Source organism: Nycticebus coucang, chromosome 6, assembly GCF_027406575.1.
Source record: "Nycticebus coucang isolate mNycCou1 chromosome 6, mNycCou1.pri, whole genome shotgun sequence".
NCBI classification, from domain to species: Eukaryota; Metazoa; Chordata; class Mammalia; order Primates; family Lorisidae; genus Nycticebus; species Nycticebus coucang.
In genome coordinates, this window is record NC_069785.1 from 85,973,056 (window position 1) to 85,986,220 (window position 13,165).

At 37.3% G+C, this 13,165-nt stretch overlaps 1 pseudogene; it reads right to left on the reverse strand.

The window, feature by feature from the left end:
* Window positions 1–13,165, reverse strand: part of LOC128588766 (uncharacterized) — a 108,788-nt pseudogene that overhangs the window by 19,902 nt on the left and 75,721 nt on the right.

Consider the following 13,165-nt stretch of genomic DNA (forward strand, 5'->3'; position numbering starts at 1 on the left):
TGTAGGCATGAGATAAAAAGATATTTTTTTATGACTGAGGACTTTTTCTGAGAAAATGCCTGAAGCACTAAGGAGTGGACACTCCAGGTGCATCTTTCCCCTCACAGTCTGGTATACTATTTGTTAAATTAGATGAAGCTTTTTTTTTTTTTTTTAATTGTTGGGGACTCATTGAGGGTACATAGAAGTAGGTTACATTAATTGGTTTTGTCAGATAAGGAGCCTATTATATTTGTGTCCTGCCCCACAAAAGGTGAAATCTATCCCCCATGCCCTCCCTCCTTCCTTTTCTCAGCTCTCCCCATCCCTCACCCCCATTGTGTACTAGGACCTTAATTGTCCACATATCAGAATTGAGTACATAGGGTTCTTATTTCTCCATTCTTGTGATGCTTTACTAAAAATAATGTGTTCCACATGCATCCAGGTTAATACACAGGATGTGAAATCTCCGTCTTTTTTAGTGACTGAGTAGTATTCCATGCTATACAAATACCACAGCTCTTAACCCATTCTTGAGTTGGTGGGCATTTAGGCTGCTTCCACATTTTGGTGATAGTAAATTGAGCTTCAATAAATAGGCTGGAATAAATAGGGAAATGTTATTGGCATATTTTGATTCAGACAAAAGCTTGATAACTAGGATCTACAGAGAACTTGAAGTAATAAACATTGAAACAGTCAACAATCCCTTAGATCACTGGGCAAGAGAGATGAATGGAAACTTTTCTAAAGAAGACAAACAGAGGAATGGCTTATTAACATATGAAAACTGCACATCATCCCTAATAATTAGAGAAATGCAAATGAAAACCACCCTGAAATACCATCTAACCCCAGGGAGAATGGCTCACATCACAGTCTCAAAACTGTAGATACTAGCATGGATGAGGAGAGAAAACACTTTTACACTGCTGGTGGAACTGCAAATGAATACAGCCTTTTTGGAAGGCAGTGTGGAGAACCATCGAAGACCTCAAGCTAGACTACCCATTTGACCCTGCAATCCCACTGCTGGGCATCTACCCAAAAGGGAAAAAAAAAATCCGTTTATCACAAGGACACTTACAGAAGGTGCTTTTAAAAAACTTTGCTTCTTCCTTACAGTAACTCAGCTATAGGGCAAGCAGGAATTTTGTATTATTCATAGTTTTAGTCAGAACACTGTTACAACTCATTTCTTAGGTGTTTTTATTGATTTCCCCATTCCACTTCACCTTGATTGACCCCACATTTGCTCATACTTTTGCACACAAGGAAGTTCTGAATATACAGATATATTCTATCAGTCCTCATTTATTCCTAGTCAGGAGACATGTTTTCATATGCAAACATGAAATATTCTTGTGCTTATTTTGTTTCTCAGTTGTGTTTTCTGTCAAGGAGAATGTTCTTTCCAAAATAAAATTAGAAAATAAGAATCGTACTGGAAAACTTCCTAAATGTATTTATCTACTCTGAAATCACTGGATTGTAAATACATGTTAAAAAGTAATATTCCTTAAATAACACATAGAAAAAAAATTGTGAACTAGCAAATGTAACATTCTCATTCAGTCCAGAATTAACTTATTATCTTTAAAAACGACCAAATGCATCAGCAGATAACTAGTGTGAATACAGAGCCTCCCTAACTAAAACCTTCTAACCTCAATAGTGCCCCCCCCCAGACTGCATTTCCAAACTGTTTTTAAAAACTGATGATAACTCAAACCTGGGAAACTATACATTATTACATGATAAAATCAATAGCAATCAGAAAGAAAAGCCAATCCTCAAATGTAAATTCAAATGATATCCATAATATGACAGTGCTATTTTCTGACACAGACTATCTATCTGCTTAAGCCTATGACTAAGATATTCTAATGTCCTCTTAAGACAGTGCGTGAAGGAATCTTGATACCATTTAATAATGTCCTGCAGGTAAGTAGCTACAAACTTGCTGCTGCACCCTCACATCAAAGTCCCATTCTTAAGGTAGGATTATCTTCATAGGCACAGTCTAATGACCCCTTTCCCTCTCTCAACACACACTGAACTGAGTCAGAGGCCATAAGGAGAAAGAAATACTTTACCTGGCATGAATGACTGGCAGTGTAAAATTGCACTACAGTTTGGGACATTGGGAATGGTGATTCTTTGAACATGAGTCCAACTCAGTGGCCATCTTGGTGAAATTGCTCATAATTTCTCTTGCTTAGTAATATGATTCTGTACTTGGCAATACCTTCCTTATTATATAAGGTTATAAAACTAAAGAACCAGAAAAACATCAGAAATTCTCTGCCTCGATTCCAAGGACAAAGATTAGTTATAAGTCACTCCTCACTCTAGCAAGGTTTAAGTTTTATAACTAGTTAAAAAAACTCCCTCAACTTAAACATTAGCTTATGACATATGAATTCTAAAATACTATTCCAGTAGGAAATGTCCCTTGGACAATGTCACATCATTCACATAAAGAAAACAGTATTAAACCAGAAACATAAATGTAAATTTGTTTATACCTGTGGCTTGTCATTTTCATCTCCTTTAGGCTCTTCTTCCTCTTCTTCTGATGTAACAAAGTTGTATACTGTAAATTTCATATATTTAGGTAAATGAGTTGATTAGAATGATGTGATAAAAGCTATCAGCTTTATAAAAGTGGATAGAAAGCTACATTTCTGTTGATTTTATAAATTGAGTTTAGATGAGGTTAAGTCTTTAGCAGACTATAGACTTCCTTAAAAAATACTCCTAATTAATCTAACAATGAGTTGCTTAGAATTATGTGGTAAAAGGTATCAGCTTTATAAAAATGGATAGAAAGCTAAATTTCTTTTTATTTTATAGATTGAGAGTTAGATGAAGTTGTCTTTAGCAGACTATATACTTCTTTAAAAAATACTCCTAATTATCTAACACTTGAAAAACCACTCAGAAAACTACTAGGCATTAGTGTGTAAAAGGCACACAAAGATCACAGATTCACGCAGAAATTCATCCACCCAACATAAATGACAAAGCCATCATAAACAAAGAAAAAATTTTCAATCCAGGAAAACATATCAAGTAGCCCTGTTTACTTCTTTCTCCTACTTAATAGAACCTGCCAGGCATTGCACATGTTATTCACTAAGTTGCTGTTACTTTTTATACCATAATCAGTGTATGCCCTGTGACTTACGTGTGAAATGCTTTCCTTCTAATATGCTGACAATATTTATTCCGTTTGTTCTTTACTTTTTTCTTCTTGTTATTTTTCTCCTTTCTTTTCTTTTCTTTCATTCTTTCCTTCTCTATTTTTGGACACAGATTGCTATGTGAGGACTCTGTTAATTACAGCTCTTTCCCTGGACAAACGGCATCTACTCTCTCACTGAGGCCTCAGCATTTATGGATTTCTCTTCTGCACCTTCCCCACCTGAACTATAAGTTAATTCTTTCCATTTCTATTCCCCAGATCCCAAGGCTGTAGGTCACAATATTCCACAGCATTGTTGGGCACACAGTTTTTATCTATTCTACTTGATAATTATACTTTGGTTAAAGGGAAATGAATAAGATCTGTCAAGGTTGGCTTTTCCAGAAGTCATGTCTGAACTGAGAAGTAAAGGGTAAGATGAGCAAGATGAAAAGATGGAGAGGCCAGGAAAAAGGGAGAGCAGGACAGGAAGCAGCAGGAGTAAAAACAAGTCTGAAAGAGGATGTGCATTTGTCCAACAGAGAGGGATTGGTTCAGAGGGCACTCCCAGAGGTAGTTCAGTAATGCTAGTGAAAAGACAGACACACAGGGAAAGGGCTAAAATGGAAAGTTGAGAAAAAGTCAGATTGTGAAAACCCCATGTGAGACCTAAGGTACTATTGTAGGTACTATATTACCAATTCAAGGTCTGCTTAATCATCCTAATGGCCCTGGAGAGGGACCAAAGTTAGGGAAGGTAAATTCCAGGGCCACATGTATAAACAGAAGATGACTTACAGGCTATACTGCAAAATAAATGCACTTCTGAAATATATGAATGGTTCCAGAAATGTTTCACATAGTGTTAGCCTCCAGTGTAATGTGGTTTTTTATGGAATGAATAAAATAATCTGAGTTTTGTATTATAATTTTTTCAATTTCAATGCTCAGTATAGTAAGATTTTTTAAATTAAATCATAGCTGTGTACATTAATGTAATCATGGGGTACAATGTGCTGGTTTTATATACAATTTGAAATATTTTCATTGAACTGGTTAACATAGCCTTCATGGCATTTTCTTAATTATTGTGTTCAGACATTTATATTCTGCATTTAGTAAGTTTCACCTGTACCCTTTTAAAATGCTCTGTAGGTATGATCCCACCATTTACCCTCCATCCACCCATCCTCTCCCTCCCCTTCTTTACCCCCTTCCCCATATTCTTGTGCTTTAATAGGGTTATAGCTTTCATATGAAAGCTATAAATCAGTTTCATAGTAGGGCTGAGTACATTGGATACTTTTTCTTCCGTTCTTGAGATACTTTGCTAAAAAGAATATTTTCCAGCTCCACCCATGTAAACATGAAAGAAGTAAAGTCTTCATCTTTCTTTAAGGCTGCATAATATTCCATGGTGTACATATACCACAATTTATTGATCCATTCCTGGATCGAAGGGCACTTGGGCTTCTTCCATGACTTAGCAATTATGAATTGGGCTGCAATAAACATTCTGGTACAAATACCTTTAATGTTTACAATGGACTGTATACAAAGGCTCCTAGGGATCCCCAATCACATTTACTTACGAATGCCCCTTTTCTAATCTGCGTTCAGAGTGTTCAGTTAAGTGTGGTACACATATGTTGGAAAGGTATAGAGAGCTTAAATTAAACAAGGATACTAGTGTCATTCTCAACAGATGCAAAAAATGTAAAGTTGAGCAAATAAAGAAGTTGCAATGTATACCATTTTTGTACAGTTTTATGACACAAAGACTAATTCTCAGCAATATTTATCACCAGACACACTTTGAAAGTCTATGGAAATAATGTCCAGACAACTCCCAGTGTTGATTACTTCTGTGTAATATATTCAATAGTACGGAAGCACTATTTCCTACTATCAACCTTTCAGGATCATGGTTTTAAGACTGTGTCTACCATATAGTCATAAAGGAATGATTAATTATTTTACTAATAAGCATACTCCCTCACACAAACACACTCTGCTAATTGGATCATCTGACTTCCTTTGCATCATCAGTGCAAAATCAGTAAGATGGAATAATTAAACATGACTGAGATGTTAACATGAAGTGCTCCTCTAAGTAAAGATTCGAATTCCAAGAAGCACTTGGAAAGTTGTGGAATCACCAAATTCACCTCTGTCAATTCCCTAACAAGGACAGGGATGCCAAATCAGAGAACAATGGGAGGCAGAATAACAACAACAACAAAAGAAAATTACCTGTTGCAGCTGGTTTAACTTTAATCCTTTGTACTCCTTTTTTTGGAATAGGAGGTTTTATATCAACATCACGCACAGTAAGCTTTGAAACAAATTGTATCATAAGTAAAGCATAATTTCACATAATGTACAGAAAATAATTCAAGACAATGAATATTATTACCTGATACTGAGGTTGTGTCTTAACATGCACTGAAAAACAAAGAGAATATACAATCAGTGTAAATGACACTGTAAATGTAAATATGACAAAGCCAAACATACAGTGGAGGAGAGTTCCTATTGAGCAGAAGCCTCAAGCTGGGCTTTGAAAATAATTACTTTAGGTTTCTGGCTGCTTTTTCTCTCTTTTATTGGTGGATTGATTGATTTTTGGGCAGACAGGAGCATAACAGACGAAAAGTGAAGACAATAGGAATACAAGTTTAATATAATATACAGTTAAAACTTCAAAAGTGAGATTATGTTTCAAATGAAAATCACTCATATAGAAAAGTGCACATACAGAAGAGTGAAGAGTGGTCTTTATTTGAAGGAGCAAATCATGACCCAGAGAGCATAAAAGGCAAGGCCGATGGCAGAAGCTTACAGCATGCCTTTACTACAACCCAAAACATCATTTGTACAATAGGCTGCAATTAACCGCCAAGTTCTTCAGTTTGTGGATGTCATTTAGGAAGAAACACAGCTATGATGACAGTTCAGATGAGGGCATATAATCCATTTCTCATTAGAGGAAGGGTTCAATCGATCTGCATGGCTAGACCCTTGTAGAATAGCAGTTTTAAAAATTTGATCTTTTCCACACCCACAAGAGACGCAAGTATACCAATATTTCTTAGGTCCTCTACTTTTGTGCTGTTAACTTTCTTTCTCAATTCATATAAGAGGTATGTGAGAAATTATACTGAGCTATCTATGGTGAATTATTTATCAAAAAGGAAACACTGAATGGCCATATAATTATTAGATGTTGGGTGGCTCCTGTGGCTCCAAGGAGTAGGGCACTGGCCCCATATGCCAGAGGTGGCAGGTTCAAACCAAGCCCTGGCCCTAAAAAAAAAAAAAAAAAAAAAAAGTTCAAGTGTTTTTAAAAAAGAATTATTAGATGTTAATGAATTTTTGTATTCAAAAATCACTAGAATATTCACTGCACGTGACATTAAAACTCAGAAAAAATAAGCTTTTAGGCTTTTTTTTTAAATTTTCAGAATATTAGGGGATACATATTTTGCTTGCATAGTTTACTTTTATACAGATTGAATCAAATGATAAGTGTACTGTTTCTAAAATGAGTGTTCTTGGAGATCTCACATTAACTCATTAAGGGATTTTACGAAACACCTACTTTATAGAAAAAAATAGCATTTGCAAAAAAAGCCACCCATCTTTGTTCAATGTAACCTCATCTTATTAATTAGTATCAATGCAACATATATCTCAGATGCCTGATCCTTCTGGAGAAAAGAAATGCCTTTCTGTGTTCTGCCCTAATCCCAGCACTTCCTCCTCCTTCCAGTAATCTCTGGAGCTGCAGTAATCCAATCTTGGTTTGCCAAAAAAAAAAAAAAAAAAAATCTTGCAATCTGCCATCTGCATTCTTTTGATGGATTATTTCCACCACCTCTTTCCTCTTTATTTGCAATAACATCATATATCTAGTATTTCAATTTCTCTATCATTCATTGTCATCCTCCAGCTAGGAAGATGCTCAGAAATAAGAGCAAAATAATGCTTTCCCTTGATTCTCCGTTGGAAGTGTTCTTCAGTGGTGCCTCTTACACATTTATCTACAGAGAACTTTACACCCTAGTTATTCAGGGCATTCTGAGGACCAAGAGCACTGGAAACAAATGAGAATGCATTACGACTGTAGAATCACAAACCTGCTCAATCACGGTGTGCATTTTTAACATGGTCCCCAATGATTTCTTAATGTTTTGAGAAGCTCTTGTATTTAAAGAGTCCACATTTCTTTACCTAAAAATATCCTTTGGAATACAGCTCCCAGTTCCTCCCAGTCACATATTCCACACTGAAATGGCATTTAAAATCACAAAATTTCTAAGGGAATGTTACTTGGCAACAGCTTTCCTGACCTCTCCATGAATAAGCCTATTGTCTTCTATCAATTGAATTGAACCATATGATATGAGGAAACATCACTTTATACAATGAGAAATTGCATACCAGTACAGTTCCACACTCCTGCATGACCAGGGGCCACAGACTTTAATGCCTTCCCAACAGAGAGAAACAGGGAGAACATGGAAGTTGGTGCTACTTGTCTCACTCATTTTGGCCCTGGAAGCTCATTTTATTATATTCTTCCCACCTGTCTAACTCCTTAATCTACCTTTTATTTAGAAGTATTTTATTGGAACACTCTGCCATTACATCCATCTGCTCCTTTTGTCTCTATGTATTCCCTGTACTGTCTGCTTTCCCAGTTCTTCATTCCCTTTTGTAAACCTGCCCTTTTCCTCATTTACTGACTTTGCTCAGCTCTTGCACTATATTGAGATGGAACTAAAGATTCCATTAATTTAGTGATACTCTTGATTTCATCATCATCTGTTGCTGACACCTGAGAAGAGATACAATTTATCACTGTTTTGCTTCTTCTTCTTCTTCTTTTTTTTTTTTCTACCATACATATCTAAAAGACAAGGTTGTTTTTGGTGCTCATGTTCCTCAATAAAGATTCGTTCACATGACATTTTTCATAAGATACATTGTTTACCCTATAATTGTTTGCATACTTTCTTGTTTCCATTTGAATTTCCATTTCGAGAAGAACCACCAAAATCATCCTTGGTAAGGTTCTCCAACAAATTCTGTTAATATTAACATCAACTATTAAGTTTCAAGTATGTTATAGTTACAATAAGTGGTATCAAGATTTCCTAATCACTTTTGTCAAAAATGTTTGAATTTTCTTTTCTTTTTTTTTTTTTTTTTGTATTTAAAGAGTCCACATTTTTTTTACCTAAAAATATCCTTTGGAATACAGCCTCCCATTCCTCCCAGTCACATATTCCACACTGAAATGGCATTTAAAATCACAAAATTTCTAATGGAATGTTAGAAAAAACAGAGTCTCACTTTATGGCCCTCGGTAGAGTGCCATGGCCTCACAGAGCTCACAGCAACCTCCAACTCCTGGGCTTAAGCGATTCTCTTGCCTCAGCCTCCCGAGTAGCTGGGACTACAGGTGCACACCACAATGCCCGGCTATTTTTTGGTTGCAGTTTGGCCAGGGCCGGGTTTGAACCCGTCACCCTCAGTATATGGGGCCGGCGCCTTACCGACTGAGCCATAGGCGCCGCCCAAAAAATGTTTGAATTTTCTACTCTAAGAATAATTTTTTTTAACTTTAAAAGAAAAAAAGAATGTCTTCTAAACCAGAGCATTGCAGCCATACATATGTTCTCGAGATGAACCTTACCTTCCACTTCTGTATGGCTACAGGTTCTGTAAATTGAGCATGGGCAGCCAAAAGAAACATATTCGAAAACACAACATTAACTCATGTTATATAGCAACAAGGATCTTACTTCACCTTCCATAACATTACTTTGCATTCTCCACCAAACACAGATGAACATTGTGAATAATATAATACATGGGCTATCATACTTCTGGCATTACATCCTTAACATATTTCTCACTCTAGAAATATTTCAGTGTTGACGTTAGATACTGGCATAATGGGCAACTTTGGAGTATGTCATGTTGAGTATAAGCTCAACAATGTCAATGCTGCTTCATTTAGCTAAACAAAGCCTTGAAGACATCAAAATGTTTTGTGATAAAATATTTACTGATAGGAAAATTTGTTGAAGAAAAAGAAATTCTCTCATAAGAACAACTTGCCTTATGTTTATGTTTAAGTAAAAGCAAGCAAACAGTACATAAACTGTGCATCTCCTTCCCAATTAGGAAACAACTTCAAGAAAGTATGGCAATCCTTAATAAAAATGGAAGGATAGGAACAGAGAACACATCTCTTAGAAGCACCTAAAATGTTCTGGGCACTTACTTGTACATTTTCTTTTCTACACATTATACAAATGAACATAAAAATCATGATGAAGATGGTGACCCTCAGTTCTGCTAATCAAATCTTTATTAATTAGATGTAATTAATAAAACATTCAAACTTGGAAAATCAGAATGGACCAGACCACTGACAAAGGATAAAGCAGCAGAGGCAAGGGAACCATCTACCTCATTTTAAACTTGAACTTTTTCTTCTCTGAAGAGCTCAATCCACATAAAGCATCTCCTGGATGCACTGTAATTAACTATGCCCAAGTAAACATTAGGGAGAGAATTGTGCAAACAGCCAGTTGTAACTAAAGTATAACCTACAAGATGAAGAATATTAGAATGACTGCAGATCTCTCTGTTGAAACTTTTCAAGCCACAAGAGGATGGACATCCATTTTCAATCTCCTAAAAGAAAATAACTTTCAGCCTAGGATCCTGTATCCAGCTAGACTGACTTTCATTTTTGATCGAGGAACCAAATACTTCACTGACACACACATGTGGAAGAAATTAGCCATAACTAAGCCAGGTATCAATGAAATTCTCAGACTCATCCTCCATCATGATCAGATTAATGGTCTACCACTGAAGTAAACTCACCCAGAAAACCTGGAATGAAATCTAACATCCACCATGGTGAAAGGATTGAAAATGTCCACTGTCGGGGAGGAGGCAAGATTTCCACAGAGGCACCCGTCCAAAAGGAGGGTGAAAGGACAGAAGTTTAGCAAGTAAGCTGATGGTTTGGAGCTGAGCCAGGAGTGAAGATTGAAGAACACATCACCTCTGCTGAGGCGAGCTAAGAACCCAAGGAAACAAACAATAAGTACAAAACCCATCACCAAGTGGATGTAAGTCCTCTCCCCCATGAGAATACCTCGCAGGATACTTTCTACAAACAAGCAAACAGAGTTCAGATCTCCTCCTATTTTATCCCATGTGAGAGACACTCTATAAACCAGAACTCCTTCCCCAGAGATGTACCACTAGTGTGCCATGGTGCTCTCCCATGAGGCATAAAACTGAACATAGACTCTACCTGCAATTCTGAACTCCCACCACTCCCCTCCACTCTCACCCTATATTTTGGAAAGCCTGTCCCCCATGGAGTCCAGATTTGTGGGCATTTTCTCGAGAGCTGTGGACAGGGCATGGGCTGTTATGAGTCTGTGCTGAAACAGAGGCATGGGTGGAAAGTGGGGACTGTGAAGCAAGGGAGCCATACAAGAGAAGAAGAGATGGCACTCCATGGGGGCAGCGCAGCAGTGGCAGTGGCATGAACAATAGGGCTCACACCCCTGGTGATGTTTTGAAGAAACACTTCCTGCCTCTCTTAGCAAGAACAGGCAGCTGGCTTCTGCTCTGGGGGCAGCCATGGGTGGAACAGATCTGAGATGGATACACAGGCCCATGACCAAAGGATACGCCTGAGGCAGTACCTGCCTTGGAGTGGCGTGACAGGGACAGACAATAGTATCCACGTGAACACAGAGAAGGTATACAACCAGGGCAGGGCTGAGTCAGAAATGCTGCTTCTGAGAGCCCAAGATGCAACTGGCCCCCAGAGGAGCATAGCTGGGACAAAAGCAGGTGGAGCAGCAGCATCAGTCCAGGGAAGGGCTGAAACTAGAGCCATATCTAAGCTCTAACTGTACCTGCCCCAACACAGAGTGTAATGGAGACAGAGATGCCAGCTCCATGAGAATTGATGCAACAGGAGTGATATAGGGCAGTCACAATTTCTGTTAACTCAAATAGCACCTGGCCTGCAGGAGAATATACCCAGGAAAGAAATGCAATTTCTGTGAGAATTGAGTTGTCTCAAGAATTCAATGAATTCAAAGACAAAGTCAACAAAGTTTTGACACATTGAGGCAAGAACTTGTAGCCCTCAAAGATCTGAGAAATATAGTAGTATCCCTCAGTAACAGAGTGGATCAGGCAGAAGAAAGGATTTACGACATTGAAGACAAAGCTTTTGAATGCTCCCAAATGCTCAGTGTGGAGAGAAAGGGAGAGCAAAAATGGATCATTCTCTCAGAGAGCTCTGAGACACTGCAGAGAAAACTAACATTTGCCTTTTACCAATTCCTGAAGGGGATGAGGTTGCCTCGAAAGCCACAGATGCTCTACTGCAAGGGATAATTGAGATCTTATCAAACATGGCAAGAGATTCTGAAATTAAGAGAGCAGACAGTTTCAGAACCCCAACATGACTCAACCCAAATAAAGCATCTCCCAGACATATTATAACTAACTTCGCCAAAGTTAACATGAAGGAGAAAATTCTACAAGCAGCCAGACATAAGAAAACCATAACCTACAAAGGTAAGAATATTAGAATGACTGCAGATCTCTTTACTGAAACTTTTCAAGCTAAAAGAGGGTGGTCATCGAACTTTAACTTCCTACAATGAAATAACTTTCAACCCAGGATCCTGTATCCAGCTAAACCGAGGTTCATTCATGATAGAGAAGTTAAATACTTTAATGACATTCACATGTTGAAGAAATCTGCCATAACGAAACTACCTCTCCAGGATATTCTCAATCATATCCTCTACTGTGACCAGCACAATCCTCTACCACCAAAGTCAATTCACTCAGAAACTTTTGATAAAATTCCAACTTCGCAGTGGAAAAAGTATTAAAAATGCCCAGTGGACTTTTGAAAAAACATGATACTCAAAATACTACTAGGCTTCTCAGTACTGTCAATTAATTTGAATGGATAGTGTCCTCTAAAGAGGCACAGGTTGGCTGACCGGATACAAAAACTCAAGTCAGATATCTGTGGCATACAAGAATCTCCTCTTACCTTAAAAGATAAATATATACTCAGGGTGAAGGGATGGTCATCTATAATACAGGAAAATGGAAATCAGAAAAAAAGTAGGGGTTGACAATTTATTCACAGATACAATAGTCTTTATACCAAAAAGCAAGGAACGATAATGAAGGTCACTTCATTGTTGGTAAGGGAAACGTTCAACATGATGAGATTTCAATTATTAACATTTTTGCACCCAACCAGAATGCACCTCAACTTATAAGAGAGACTCTAACAGATATGTGTAATTTGATTTCCTACAGCACCATAATAGAGATTTTAGCACTCCTTTGGCAGTGTTGGATAGATCCTCCAGTCAGAAAGTACACACAGACATTTTGGACTTAAACCTAACCATTTAACATTTGGAATTAACAGACATCTACAGAACATTCCATCCTAAGAAAACTGAATACACATTCTTTTCATCAGCCCATGTAACATCCTCCAAAACTGATCACATCTTAGGTCACAAGTATAAACTCAGTACATTTAAAAGAATATAAATTATTCCTTGCATCTTCTCAGACCATCATCATCAAAAGTTGAGTTAAGTAACAAGAGAAATCTGCATACTCATACAAAAACATGAAAACTAAATAATCTTATGCTGAATGATAGCTGAGTCATAGGTGAGATTAAGAAGAAAATTACCAAATTTTTGGAACAAAAAGATAATGAAGACACCAATTTCCAGAACCTCTTGGATATCACAAAGGCCGGCCTAAAAGGGAAATTTATAACACTGCAAGAGAACATCTCAAGCAACTGGAAAATGAAGAACAATCCAATCTCAAACTCAGCAGAAAAAAAGAAATAACCAAAATTCAGGCAGAAATTGAAAACAAAAGGATTATACA